The following is a 13,258-nucleotide window of genomic DNA, read 5'->3' as shown; positions in this document are numbered from 1 at the left end:
CTCATTTACAAGAGAGACCTGATTTCAACAAAGAAAGATGACAACAATGGACAACAGCAACAACAATAAGCAGTTATAAAAACTCATACTACAGTTTTTTTTTGTTTGTTTGTTTTTTTTAACAAATAGGATGGCTAAAAGGAAAAAGGTAACAAAACAAAAAAACAGCTAGATTCCAAGACAAATGTATAAAACGAAAAACAGGAACATGTCTGCATTGGTCCCTGCCAGGTGTCCAACAGATTCTTAAAGCCACTTAGAGAGGTCAAGGTCAAGGACATGTCAGGATCTGATGATCCAGGATCAACAGGACCAGGAGGATGGATCAACAGGCAGTCAGGGAACAGAGATGAACAACCTGAGGAACAATTACAACACAAAATCCATAAGCAGGACAGAAGAAACTCACAGACAAGAAAATTAACTCAGTCCTGCGAAGAAAAATGTTAATGGAAAATAAATTGGCATATTTTTACAAAAGATCAGATGAAGACAACTGGCATGAAGAACAACTTCCAGCTCCATCTCAATGTACCTGTGATAGTTTAATAAGTGTTTTGTTACTGTTCTACAGTTTATTGATGCTGATATATTCTTGTAATAATTCTTATTTCTTGTTCTGTCTTGAAAGAGTCTCATCTCAACTTGACCCATGATTACCATACGCTAAACTAATAATATAAAACTAATTTAAATTAACAGTCCTGCAGTAAATACTGCAGTAAATAACTGCAGTAAATAACTTTGTGAAGGTTATGGTGTTAAAGTAATTTTATTCAAACATCTTGATTAAGCTGTTATTGATTAATAGAAGACAGAAAATGAGATCTTGTACCTTTGTGATACTTTGAATGCAACATTCAGTTCATGAAGTCATTCTCCTCTGGTTTACCTGGAAAACATGAAAAAATTGACTCATCTCCACAATCACGTTTTTCTTTAATGATAATGTCACAATTTATGCTGCAGTCTTTGACAAATGATCTATAACTTGAACTAAATTACATCAGTCTTGTTGTCATGTTGTCATCATTCTTGGTTAAATCAGGTCTCTCTTGTAAATGAGTCCTCGAGGCTCAATGGGATTTACCTGTAGAAATAAAGGTTGAACGAATCTCTCAGGAAAAAAAGGACAAATATTTTCTAGTTGAGTTCAGTAACTGGAATTACCATAAATTTAAAAAAGACCACCTTTCAAAATGTAAGCAGTAATGAATATTTTAAAACGCTGAATTAGAAATAGACCCGTTTAAACCGTCATGTTGCAGAGCAGCTGCAGTTAAAACAACTAGCAATTTAACATGTTTCATTAACTAAAACTGGCGACATGAAGTATTAATGTTGATAAATTGAGGTACAGAACAGTCAGATAACGCTTCACAATGGCAAAAAAGTGTCGTATTTGCATCAACTTACCGGGAAAACACGGAGAATGAACTACGTTCAATGCTGAACCCGCTGCTGTTTGGAACTCTTTGCCGCTTCATGACCCACGTGACTTCCGCATTCCATTCTTTCTATGGGAGTCTATGGGAGTGTCGCAACTCTCTCTTTACAGGGCTCCGCACTGACATAACGGTAAACTAGCGGCTCGCAATGCAGGTGCACTAGCTAAAAAGCCAAAGGCAGCCTCTTCTTTCATGCTGAACCCTCACGCTGAACGCACCCCCGCCGCAGTGACTTTCAGTACAAACAGCGCACGGCTCAATGTGCATCTGTCTCTCCCCCCCCCCCCAAAAAAAATTTAAAAAAACTGTCGGTTCAGACAGCGCGCTGCTGAGATGTGATCTGTCTCTCTCCTCTCACACACCCTGGTCTAAAACTGTCAGTGCAAACAGCACGCAGCTGCCTCTGTGATTGCTCCCCCTTCCCCTCTAAAACTGTTGGTTTAAACAGCGCACTGCGCAGCTTGGGACGAGCCTCCATTCACACACACACACACACACACACACACACACACACACACACACACACCGACAAAAATCACGGACGAGATGAGCGCCCCACCATGGCAAGTTATCTAGGGGAAACACTGCGTTTTTTGTGTGGTTTTATTTTTTATTTATTTTTTTCATCTTGAGATTCTATGACGTCATCAACTACTCGAGTTCTACTCAAGTTTTAATATGTTGATGTCGAGTTTAAAAATGATGTAGTCATTCTACCCCTAGTAAGAATCATAAAATATACAAATCACCCTTTTGTTCCTTCACATTTTTAATATTCAGTCTCAAGCTGTGTGAATCACTGTTAATAGTTGTTACTCATGAAAAATACATAAATGTGCCAATTTTTTTAAAATAGCATAATTTTGGGGAAAACATCTATAGTCCACTATCAATTTATAGTGTACAGTTAAAATGTTAAATAGTTAGGTTTTTTTTTTTACTAGATTTTGTAAATTACACTTGTTTTCCTTTCAATACAACTGAATCAATCCACAAATAAAAAAAAAAAAAAAAAAAAAACAGTACAGTATGCTGCTCAAGTGTGTTTTAACTGAAGAATGTTTAAAATAATTCAAAACCTTTAAATAACTAAATATATAACACTAGAACAATATGTAACAAGCTTGGGTATGGATGTTATTTTTATTTTATAAACTTATTGCAACACCACCTTAGGACTTTCATCCAAGGACATAATTTATACAAAGAAAAGGCACTTGGGTTTGTTTACAAGTAAGCAGGAGACTGTTCCAAGATGCAATATAAATTTTATTAACACTAAGTTAAAAACCTAATGGAGGCAATAATGATTCTTAAAATAAATATTCAGCCAAGGCTGAGGCTTTCCAGTGTTCAGTCAACTAAAAGACCAAAGGATGGTTCAAGGTAACACGAGCAGAAATTCACCCACAAGCTGTGATGCACGAGACACAAGTGGAACGGAACCTACACGAGACTGGACTGCCACCTTCAATCTGGAACATAAATATTAAATTAAGTAAACAAAAATAAACATGAATAATATTTAAGAATTACAAAACAAACAAACATGGGCCTCACATTCACATATAAAAATAGTTTAAACTGTCCCCAGCCTTTAGTTCAGTCAGCCAATCTTCTCTCAGGTAAGACACTGCCTAATTATGGTGACTCAAGCAGGAGTGAGAGTTCACCAACCCAAGACTGAGCAGAATGAGGACAGCTGGGAGTGCACCTGTAAAACCACAAAATAAAATACAATTAGCAAGATTGTTTCAATTATTGAGCTTATTGACATTATTATTATTGTTGTTGACATTATTTCCGTCAAGATCAATACATTTTGTGAGTCAGTGCATGTAACTTGATCTCTCCATGACTTGCATGACAAGTTTATAATGTACCATCTTAATGTGATATTTACCTGTGGGTGGATGTGCCACCAGGTCAAGTGAATTTTACGTGGACTCCAGTAGCAGCTTCAGCCTGGCTAGCTTTCTGTGAGAGGACAAGCTGCTGTTTCTGAGCTCTCTAAAAACAGACTCTCTCTTAGCTGGTGCGGTGAAATTATTCCAGGTGAAGAGAAAGAAACAGCTCAACTTTTAAAGCAGCTGGTGGTGGCTCCGCAGACAAAATCCTCCTGAGTGAAATGCAGGCTACATACAAGTGCTCCCTGACTTTATGAAGAAGTTGGGACCCTCATCTCTTCTGATCGCTTGGATCCACTGCCTCCTTTGGTCTGGGTACGTCGTGAAAAGCATGGTAGGACAGATATGGTTGTTTTCTTGCCCCACAAGAACAACCAGGAACTGAACAAAAGAAACCGCGCCGAGACTGAGCCATTTTTGTCACTGTCTAATGCTAACGCCATAGCCACCAGAAGTTGTTTAACATCACATCCGCTTTAAAACCCGGAAGCGTGAAAAAGGTCTATAATATCCAACTATTTCGTATAGGCTTCGCCCTTTAAGGCTGTCACTTGTGGGTTTTATCCCGTCACGCAAAGCGTTGCACTGACAAATTTAGTCCACGCCCACCTGTCGTGTAGGCCCCACCCGGTCCGTATAAATTACGTTGAGAGCGGGTAATCGGCTCCCATTTTTCTTCAGCAAGCAACTATCACTGATCTTCCAAGAACGCAATGTCCAGTACCAACACCATCCGCCTGTGCCCGTCCTGCAAGACCGGCTACATGCTGAGCTTCTACCGGCACGACACCTGCGAAGGATGCCTAGGTCCCCGCCGCGCCGACCTTGCCTCCTCCTGCCGCCTCTGTGACCTCCTCCCCCCCAGAGGCGAGCAGCCTTGTTTAAGGCTAACATCGAGGAGTGCCTCTCCGTGGCGGGGGACTGCTTGCTGGACGACACCATTTATTTTTTGACGCCAGGTCTCGGAGCGAATCGGATGGTTCCTGAGGGACAGGCGACGTCAGCAGCAGCCCCGCTGCTCATTCCCTCCCGGAGAGCGTAGTGTTGGAACGGGAGGGGCTGAGTGGATGCTCACCCTTCCCGGGCCTTTCCGCATCAACGAACACACCGCTCCCAGCCGTCTGTGCCCCCCTCTCGGAGCTGCCCGGCATAACCTAGGAGGCGGCTGACACGAAGGGACTTTCCATCCCTCTCTTCCCCCCGCCCAGATCGGATGATCTAGCGGGAAGGTTTGGCTCTACCCCGGCTTGCCTCCCTGACCCCATCTGGCCTCGTTTCCCAGCAGTGTCATCTTACTGGAACGAGGCTGCAGCCGGACCTGGTAGATTGAGAGCGCCCGTCTCCACCTTCACGCCCATCACCAGAGTGGAGGGGTTTACTGAGCGGAATTTTCCCTCGGTACCCCCCCGGAGCCGAGCCTGGTGGAAACTCTCGGAGCAAAAGTGTCCAAGTTGGACCAGTGTCCAGTTCCTCCAGGGAAGCACGACCAGACGGTGATGTCACTCTCCAACCGAGCTCACCAGTGTGCGTTCCAGGCGGCCACAGCGAACAACAATGTCGCTTTGCTGGCCTACAGCATCTCGAAGAGGCTGGAGGGAACAGACCTGCCTGAGGAGACAAAGAGCTCATTCTGCAAGGCATCTGACGTCATCCTCAACCTGTGCACCTCCTCTGCTGTCTGCCTGTCTCGCATTGCCGCCTGGATGACAATGATTCAGCGGTCCACCTGGCTCCGACACTCACCCTCCCTGCCAGAGAAACTGCAGAAAGACCTGCTGGAAGGCCCCATCATGACAGACGCGCTGTTCTGAGCCAATTTCAAGGCCATGTTCAAAAAATCGAAGAAGTCGGAGGTGGTGTCAGAGACTGTGTGCCACCTGATTAAGCCACACTCCTCCTCCCGCCCCCCCTGCCCGCTGGAGGGATCGTCGTGATCAGAAACAGCAGCAGAGACGTTCCACAGCTGCAGCAGCGTCCTCCCGCTCCGCTTCGCCATTAGCCCCTCGATTAAATTAGATTAAATTCTTGTCACTTAAAACAGCCCTGCTGTTGGTCTTGACATCTGCAAAGAGAGTGAGTGATTTATTTGCCCTCTCTGTTGCTCTGTCATGCTTCAGGATTCAGGCTGACGGCAGTTCAGCTGATCTGAGACCTAAACCAGCGTTTATGCCTAAAAACATCACGAGCTCATTTAAATCGAGAAAGATAACGTTGGAGGGTTTTTTCCCTCCTCCCCACAAATCAGAAGAAGAAGCATATTTTCATCTCCTCTGCCCTGTGCGTATGTAATGTTATGTAAGCATGTTATGTAACACGCACGGCTATACTGCGTCAGACTAAACATTTGTTTGTGCGTTATAGAGACGTCTCTGTAGGTTGCCCATGTAGTGAACTAGACCTCCGACCTCAATCTGTCTCTGAAGACCTTCAGGGGACAGGAACAGTTATTTCATTGATTTGAATCCAGAAATTCAAATTATCTCATCAAGAGACTATTTAATTGTATCCTAAATTAATCAATTGAAAGAACACTCTTCTTTTTACATTATCATTACTATTTTACAATATCTTGATAATCAAAAGTGTGTTTATCCTGATGCATGCTCAATAATCCAGGTAGAAAAATCCAAAAAAGTTGTTTAGTTCATACCATTTCTAAATGTTGAAGTGAACCACTCATTTAAATCAACTGTGAAACAGTATTAATGATTTTTAAACTGCATTAGACTTTGATCATACAGTTAAGTGTCTATTTACGAAGTAAGTGTGCATTTAGTCTTCTGTCTGAATGAGGAGTAGTGGATGTTGGTCGAAAGTCAGAGACAAGTTATGAGAACGAAGTGCCTTGTTTTTAAAACTCTCAGACAGTAAATAAGAACTAGCTGGCACCTGCTTTGTCTCACTTTTCATAATATTTTTCTGTCTGTACTAACCGTTTTTAAAACATTCCTACTGTCTCCTGATTCCTAGTGACCCTCTGACATCACTAAAACTACACCCCTGCTGGTTGTTTCAACCAATTAGAAAGTACCACGTAACAGGAAGTGGATACCCTTTAAAAGTAAGTTCCAAAAGTAAGTTCCACTTCTTGGAACTATTCAGTCTTAGTCTTAGGCTTAGTCTTAGGCTTAGTCTTCGTCGTCTTCGGAGTCTTTGCAGTCTTTGCAGTCTTTTCCAGTCTTCCGAGGCTTTCCAGTCTCGCTGGAACTTTCAGTCGAAGATGAGACTCAGCTAAGTAACGGATGGATTTGACCATGTGCCAAGGGTCTCTCCATTCCAGCGTAGTCACAGTCGGCTGTGACTCAACCCGAGCATTAAAAGCTCAACTTCTAAGGAAGCTTATTCAGTTAAACTGAGTACTTCATCACGATTTCTGACGACCCCAGCTACTCTGACCCGAGACGCTGAAGAGGGAGCGTGCCAATGGACCTCTGTTCCGGAGTGGATGTATCCTCTGCTAAGGTAACAAGCCGTTGACGCCCTGAAGTGTACCGGAGGGCTAAGCTGGATGTCGGAGGAAGGGTGCCATGTTCTGGTTCAACATATAACTTTCATCCATCTAAACTTCCTCCTTAAATCTATTCCTTCTCTTTAAACTTCTCTCTTCGCCAGTAAATCAAGCTAGATGCCTTCAGAGATGAATCAGTCTCAATCAGTAATGTTCTGTTGTCTTGTTTAGTAAATCGTGCTAAGTTTATTAATCAGAAACAGATCAGCAAATCAATGTGTACATGTTTGATGTTAAATTTTGATTCTGTAAAATAAATGACCGCATTTATTCTGATGGGTCAAAGATAAAATGGCGTCTCATGTCACTGATTAAACACTCCACACTCGTTATCTTGGTCACATGGCAGAAATTTAACTCGAAAAAGAAAATAATCCGTTGTAATTAAACAATTAATATTCTTTGTGCTTGAACTAGCTTTACGAATAATTAATTAGTAGTAAAGCTAACAGCTACATCACTACATTTTGGTGGCCCGTAACGTTTCTGAAGAGATAAATTATGTGTGACCTGATATTGTGGAGAAACGCTTTTTGTTGGCATAAAAAAGTCCAAGTTTTGACGTTGGTAAAGACATATTTCATGGCTGTGGTGTTCAGAAAGATACAGAATTGTGTTGATGTTCATTTTGAAGCTGGAAATTGTCATTCTGTGTGTGTGATTAAGCTGTAAGCAGAGAAAAAGGCACATCATTCTATTTGAAACTCTTTCATGACTGGGGGTTCTGCGGTCCGACCCGGTTCTGTTTATTGGACTCGAACGAGTCGTGTTTTAAATGGTGAGATGCTGTCTGTGAAACTGAGCGCCGACTCAGAGCTGCTTCTATGCTGATTCGCTACATTCCCACAGTTAATTGTGCATTTTCGAAGCGTTAATGGGCGATATTGTGGCCGGACTGTTGAAGCTAACTGCTAGCTTAAGGCAGGTACACACGAGCTGTGATTCATCGAGAACCGCTGTTTGAAACGTTCTGATTTGCCGAGAAGCAGATGACGTAACGCCGTGTACGTCCACTCTCTGGCGTCAGTGCATAAAGCCCACCCCCGATGTCCACATGTCTGTAAAGTCACGTGGCCCCGGAAATGAAGCTCGTTTTTAAACGGAGTCTTCCTTAGTGGTTAGAAAAGCTGAATGACAGCCCTAAATTTGTTCCTAACCTGATGAGTCTATGCCTAAAGAGCATGCTTTTGAAGCAACGCCACGTTCAAGCTTTAAATCCGTCTATAAATGCTGATTTGGACCGTGTTCGTCCGTTGCTAATCGAAGCTAACGGATTACGACCGGATGTCAACAGGACGGTTCACAGAAGTCGTAAGTGACTCCTACCGGTAAAAGTAAGCTTGCACCACCACCTGCTGTTGAAAAAGAGTATAACAGTTTTTCCGAACTGAGAGCTGCAAATTCGTTTTTCATTTAATTTCTAAAATGACGCATGTGGGTAGATAAAAATGTTAATCAAGCTTGGTTTATGAGTTACTGTTTTAAATAGCAAATTCTGGTAAATTAAACTGCTTAAAGAGCGTTTAAAACTGCAAAGTTGCTGTCAGACTTTTAGTGAAAATTGCAGGTTTATTAATTTTAAGTGCATTTGAGTAAATAAACACTGAAATAGCCTGGTTCATTGTATCTGTTAGAATTAAGCTCATATTAAGTAACACTGCCACAGGAGGCATTTACTTATAATATTCATGGGGTAAAACCTAAAAACAGGTGCCCAATTATTGCAAAGTTGGCTTATAACAGTACTGTTGATAGAACCCAGAGCTAAATGGTGTGTGAAACTCACTGCTCGCTTAAATACAAACATTTACCTGTTGAAAACTCTAAGATTGCGACAGTTTAGCCAGATAGGTTTTGCTGAACAGTAAATACAACCATGGCAGATTCAACAAAAGCTGAACACGCTAATGCTTCTGCTCCTTGTGGTGTTAAGAAGGACTGGCTTGAGACAGCTCTGAAGCTGCTCACAGATTCCTTATCTCCATATGGTGACCAGGTGGACTGCATGAACTCAACAGAGTTATTGGACGAACTGAGGGAAGTGGCAGGCAGTGTCACTTCTACAGCCATAACAAAGTCAAACTACGAACAGCTAGCTAAAATAGCACTCTTGCTAAAAGCTGAATATTACCTTGAGGCCAACAGGACAGAAGCCCTTGAAATAAAGTTGAAATGTGAGACAGAAACCCGTGAAACAACACGTGAGGAGTGTCTACAACTCATGGCACAGTTTCAATTTGAAAAGGAGACCTGGGAGAATGAAATGAAACGTGAAAAAGAGTTCTCACAAGCTCAGTTGTTGTTACAAGCAGACTCATATGAGAAAAAGCTACATGACACCTCACTTCACCTCACACTGGTTGCCAAATTCAGTCACGCTGTCCCGTTTATTTGTTTGTTTCTTAGGTCCTGTGAGTTTAAACTATGGTTAAGTTTATTATCCATTAGTTATCTTCTGCTTGGATGACCCTTATTCCCACGAGGTCAGATTTTGTGAGATCTTTGTCTCCTGAGGAGTTATTGCACGCCTTGTGTTGTTTATTCTGGTTACGATGTACCCATTTAACAGTTGGCTCTTTTGGCCTTTACTGATTTTTATCTGATAGACAACTGGAGACAGTTTGTCTGTTATCAGATGGGGTCCAGTCCATCTGGGCATCAGTTTACGGGCGAGAGTTCCGGTCCCGGACTCTCTTCTCCCAGTTGTGGGGGCAAATGTGTAGTACCAGACCCTGTCTCCCACTTGGAGTTCCTCGTGAGAGGCCTTTTGGTCGTAGTACGCTTTGCGTCCTTCAGCTGATTTTTCCAGGTTTTTCTGTGCGAAAGCAAAAGTGTTCTTAAGGTGTCTTTCCAAGTCTTTCATGTATTGTTGTGTGGTGTAGGCTGTTGCCATGGCAGCATCGCCTGGTTGGTACAACAGGTGCAGAGGGAGAGTCATTTGTCGACCCGTCATCATCTCGAAAGGAGAGATGCCAGTCGACGTGTGTGGAGTGGCCCTTATGGCCATGAGGACCAGAGGGAGTTTCACGTCCCAGTCCTTGTGGTTTGCGGCTACGTATTTTTTCAAAATACTCACCACAGTCCTGTTTGCTCTCTCAACCTGGCCTGAAGCCTGTGGGTGGTAGCCAATATGGAAGTTGGCTTTGACGCCTAGCGTCTTCCACAGTTCCTTCATTACTTCACCTGTGAATTGTGTACCTTGGTCTGAGTTCACCCTGAGGGGAAGTCCAAACCTTGAGAATACATGATTCATTAATAACATAGCAGTGGTTTGTGCTGTGTCATTAGGGGCTGGTAGACATTCTACCCATTTGGTAAACGCGCAGGTTACCGTGAGAAAATATTTATTTCCTCTAGAGGTCTTAGTGAGTGGTCCGACCCAGTCAATCTGGAGGTCCGACCATGGAAATGCAATGCCTCTACTATGCAGTGGTGCTCTGTGAAGTGGTCTGGATGGTTGAAACTGGCCACAGATCAGGCACCCTTTTATGTAGTCCTTGACATCCTTTTTCATTCCAGGCCAATAAGCAATCTGTTTTAATGCTTTCAGCGTGGCATTGTCACCCTTATGTCCTGCGGACGGAAGGTCATGTGCATGGACTAACATCACCCCCCTGTGGTCATGGGGGACCACGAACACAGGTGAGGACGTCCGTCCATGAGCAAAAGTTAGGATGCCCTTAAGTAGTTTTAGCTGTTTGCGCAGCTGAAAGAGGACTTTAAGGTCTGGACTGGAATCCAGTTCACCTTTCGATGGAGTGTATTTGTCTGGGTCAGTCAGATATAGCATCATCGAGTTAATTGCAGGATCCAACTTCTGAAGTTGGATGATGTCTGGGTCAGTCAGCATCGGGCATACAGAAACTGTGTTATCAGCAGGTTTAGCTGCAGCTTGTGCACGTGTGACTTTTTTTCCCTTTTCACAAACACCTCCTTTCTCCGTGTGACACTAGGGGTCGGGGATGGAGGGGGGGGGGCGCATTGTTGGGGTCTGGGCTGTGGGTGGGCTTTGGGCCTTGGGGGCGGTCAGTGTTGGGGCCGGTGCTTCGGTTCCTCCTGGGCTGTTCCGATTCTTTTAATCTAGGTTCCTGGTTGCGATGGCCGGCACTCTGACCGGGGTGGCTGCCGGCTTTCGGCAGGGGGTCGGCTATGGTAGTGTACGTGTGGTCATTGGTGGTGTAGGGCGGCGGTTGGGGGCGTGGCTTCGCCTCATCCGGGCACTGGCTGGTCTTCCTGTGTGGCATTTGCAGTGGGGGTGCTGTGTGTGTGGGGGGGTGCATGGGTGGCGTGCTGGGGCGTCTCCGGGCCTATGGTGCGGAGCTCTTGATGTGAGAGCCGGCCCTCCTCGGCTGCGGCTCCCTGCTGCTCTGCCCCTTGGGCTGGGGCCGGCCTGTGGTCGCTGTCAGGTAGATGGTGCATGCGGTTGGCCCGACAGAGATTCTGTCGGGCTATCTGTGTGTGCCTGTTGGTTGCTCGGGTTGGGTTTTTGGTGGTCCCCCCTCTCTTGGATCAATTTGGGCCCCACGTTTGGTGTGGGGCCCACTCCCCCCGGTCGTGCCCCCCTTTGGCGGGGGACTCCCTTGCCGCCGGTGCATTGGTGGCTCTCGGTGTCTGGGCTGGGTGGTGGGGTGCACGTCGGTCCGCCCTGGTTGCTGCCTGGCGGGGCCTGGGTGCCCTGGCTCTGTCGGGGCTCTGCTAGGGGGTGGTATGGCCTCGGGGCTTGGGGCTCGGTGTCCATGGCCGGATCTACTTGGGGGGGGGCATGGGTCGCTGGCCGGGCCTGTGGGCTCGTCGTTGCAGCTTCCTGGAGGCTCTGCATTGTGGTGGCTGGGGTCACCCGGTTCTTTCCTCTGCTCCTCTCTGGGGGGGTGCGGTTCTCCCTGTTGGGAGACTCTTGGGGCTCCAGGCCTGTGGGCTGCTGTGTGTCTGTGGCTCCGGTCCTCCCTATGTTGCCATTGTGTCCTGGAGGGGCGGGTCTGTGGGCCCCCGCGTCCACTATTGGGCATTCTTTCGGAGAAATCTGGTGGTGGTGGGCGTGCTTGCGCGGGTGTTTGGATTCAGGTGCTTTGACAGATGCACGCTAGGTTGGGTAGTGGTGGAAGCTAGATGATTCCTTGTGCGATGTCGAATGTTTCATGGTGATATTGTCGGTGGCATTGTGCTGTGCATGTTGTTTTGTCATGGTGGTCTCTCGCCTTATCTTCTTCTTTTTTATTATTTATTTATTCTTCTTTCTTCTCTTTCTTTAAAAAAAAAAAAAAAAAAATTGAGCGATGATGATAAGTTCATTGAAACACTTCACAATGTTTCTACACTTAAACTGAGCTCACAAAAAAAAAAAAAAAAAAGGTTTAGCTGCAGCTTGTGCACGTGTGACTGCCATTACCTCAGTTGTAGCTTGTGACGACTGAGTGTTGAGTAGCCAGGAGGGGTCGAAGGACCACGTGGGTCCGTCAACAGCTCCTTCCTTGGCTAGGGAGTCTGCAAGGTCATTGTAGTGCTTGTCGTCGCCTGGGACTCTGGAGTGTCCTGGAACTTTCTTCCAGAAGATCTGTAGATCATGTGATGTCACCAAGTGATCACATGTCATGAAAAGCTCTTTGTGTTTTACCACCTTTTTGTTGCTTGTGAGAAAACCGTTCTGTTTCCACAGAGCGAGATGACACAAGAAACTGAGTCGAGCATAGTTAGAGTCAGTGCAGATGACTAGTGTCTGGATGGAGCGTTCCACCGCCATCCATAGGGCTATTAGGATTGCTGCTATTTCAGCGTACTGAGAAGACTGAGAGCCTAATTTATAGCCAAATGTGACCTGTTCTTGGTCCTGGAGGAGTACTCCTCCAACACCTGCTTTGCAGATTGTCTCGTGGTGGAATGAGCATCCATCCACGTACATTGTTGCCATATCTTTGCAGATATTGCTATCAAAGAAGTGGTGATTTGGGTCCTCAGCAGCTGAGGGTTTGCTCACAACCGGCTGTTGGGTGGCTGGTACATCCTGTGTACATTCTTGGCAGATTGCCAAATCAGTGCCCAAGTGCGACTTCTTATTTTGACCGTAGCGGATGTCTAGGTTAAAACTTTGAAGTGCCATAAGCCATGTTGCAACGCGTGAGTTTGTCACCACACCATCTCTGATGCGTTGGCTGTTCAGAAACGTTACTGGCTGGTGTTGTGTCTCAACAATAATCCTCTGTCCACCAATATAGCAGGAGAAATGTTTCACTGCCCACACAGTGGTCAATAGAGCCTTCTCACAGTCTGAATACCGTAATTCAGGGCCTGCCATTGTTTTGCTGGCGTAGGCCACAACACGCCTGTCTTTGTCGTGTATTTGGTACAGACCTGCACTCATGCAGTAAGTTGAGAAGCCCACTTCCAAGTAGAACTCTTTG

The sequence above is a fragment of the Nematolebias whitei genome, chromosome 4, assembly GCF_014905685.2.
Source record: "Nematolebias whitei isolate Nwh7 chromosome 4, NemWhi1, whole genome shotgun sequence".
NCBI lineage: Eukaryota > Metazoa > Chordata > Actinopteri > Cyprinodontiformes > Rivulidae > Nematolebias > Nematolebias whitei.
This window is presented reverse-complemented; position numbering follows the sequence as displayed.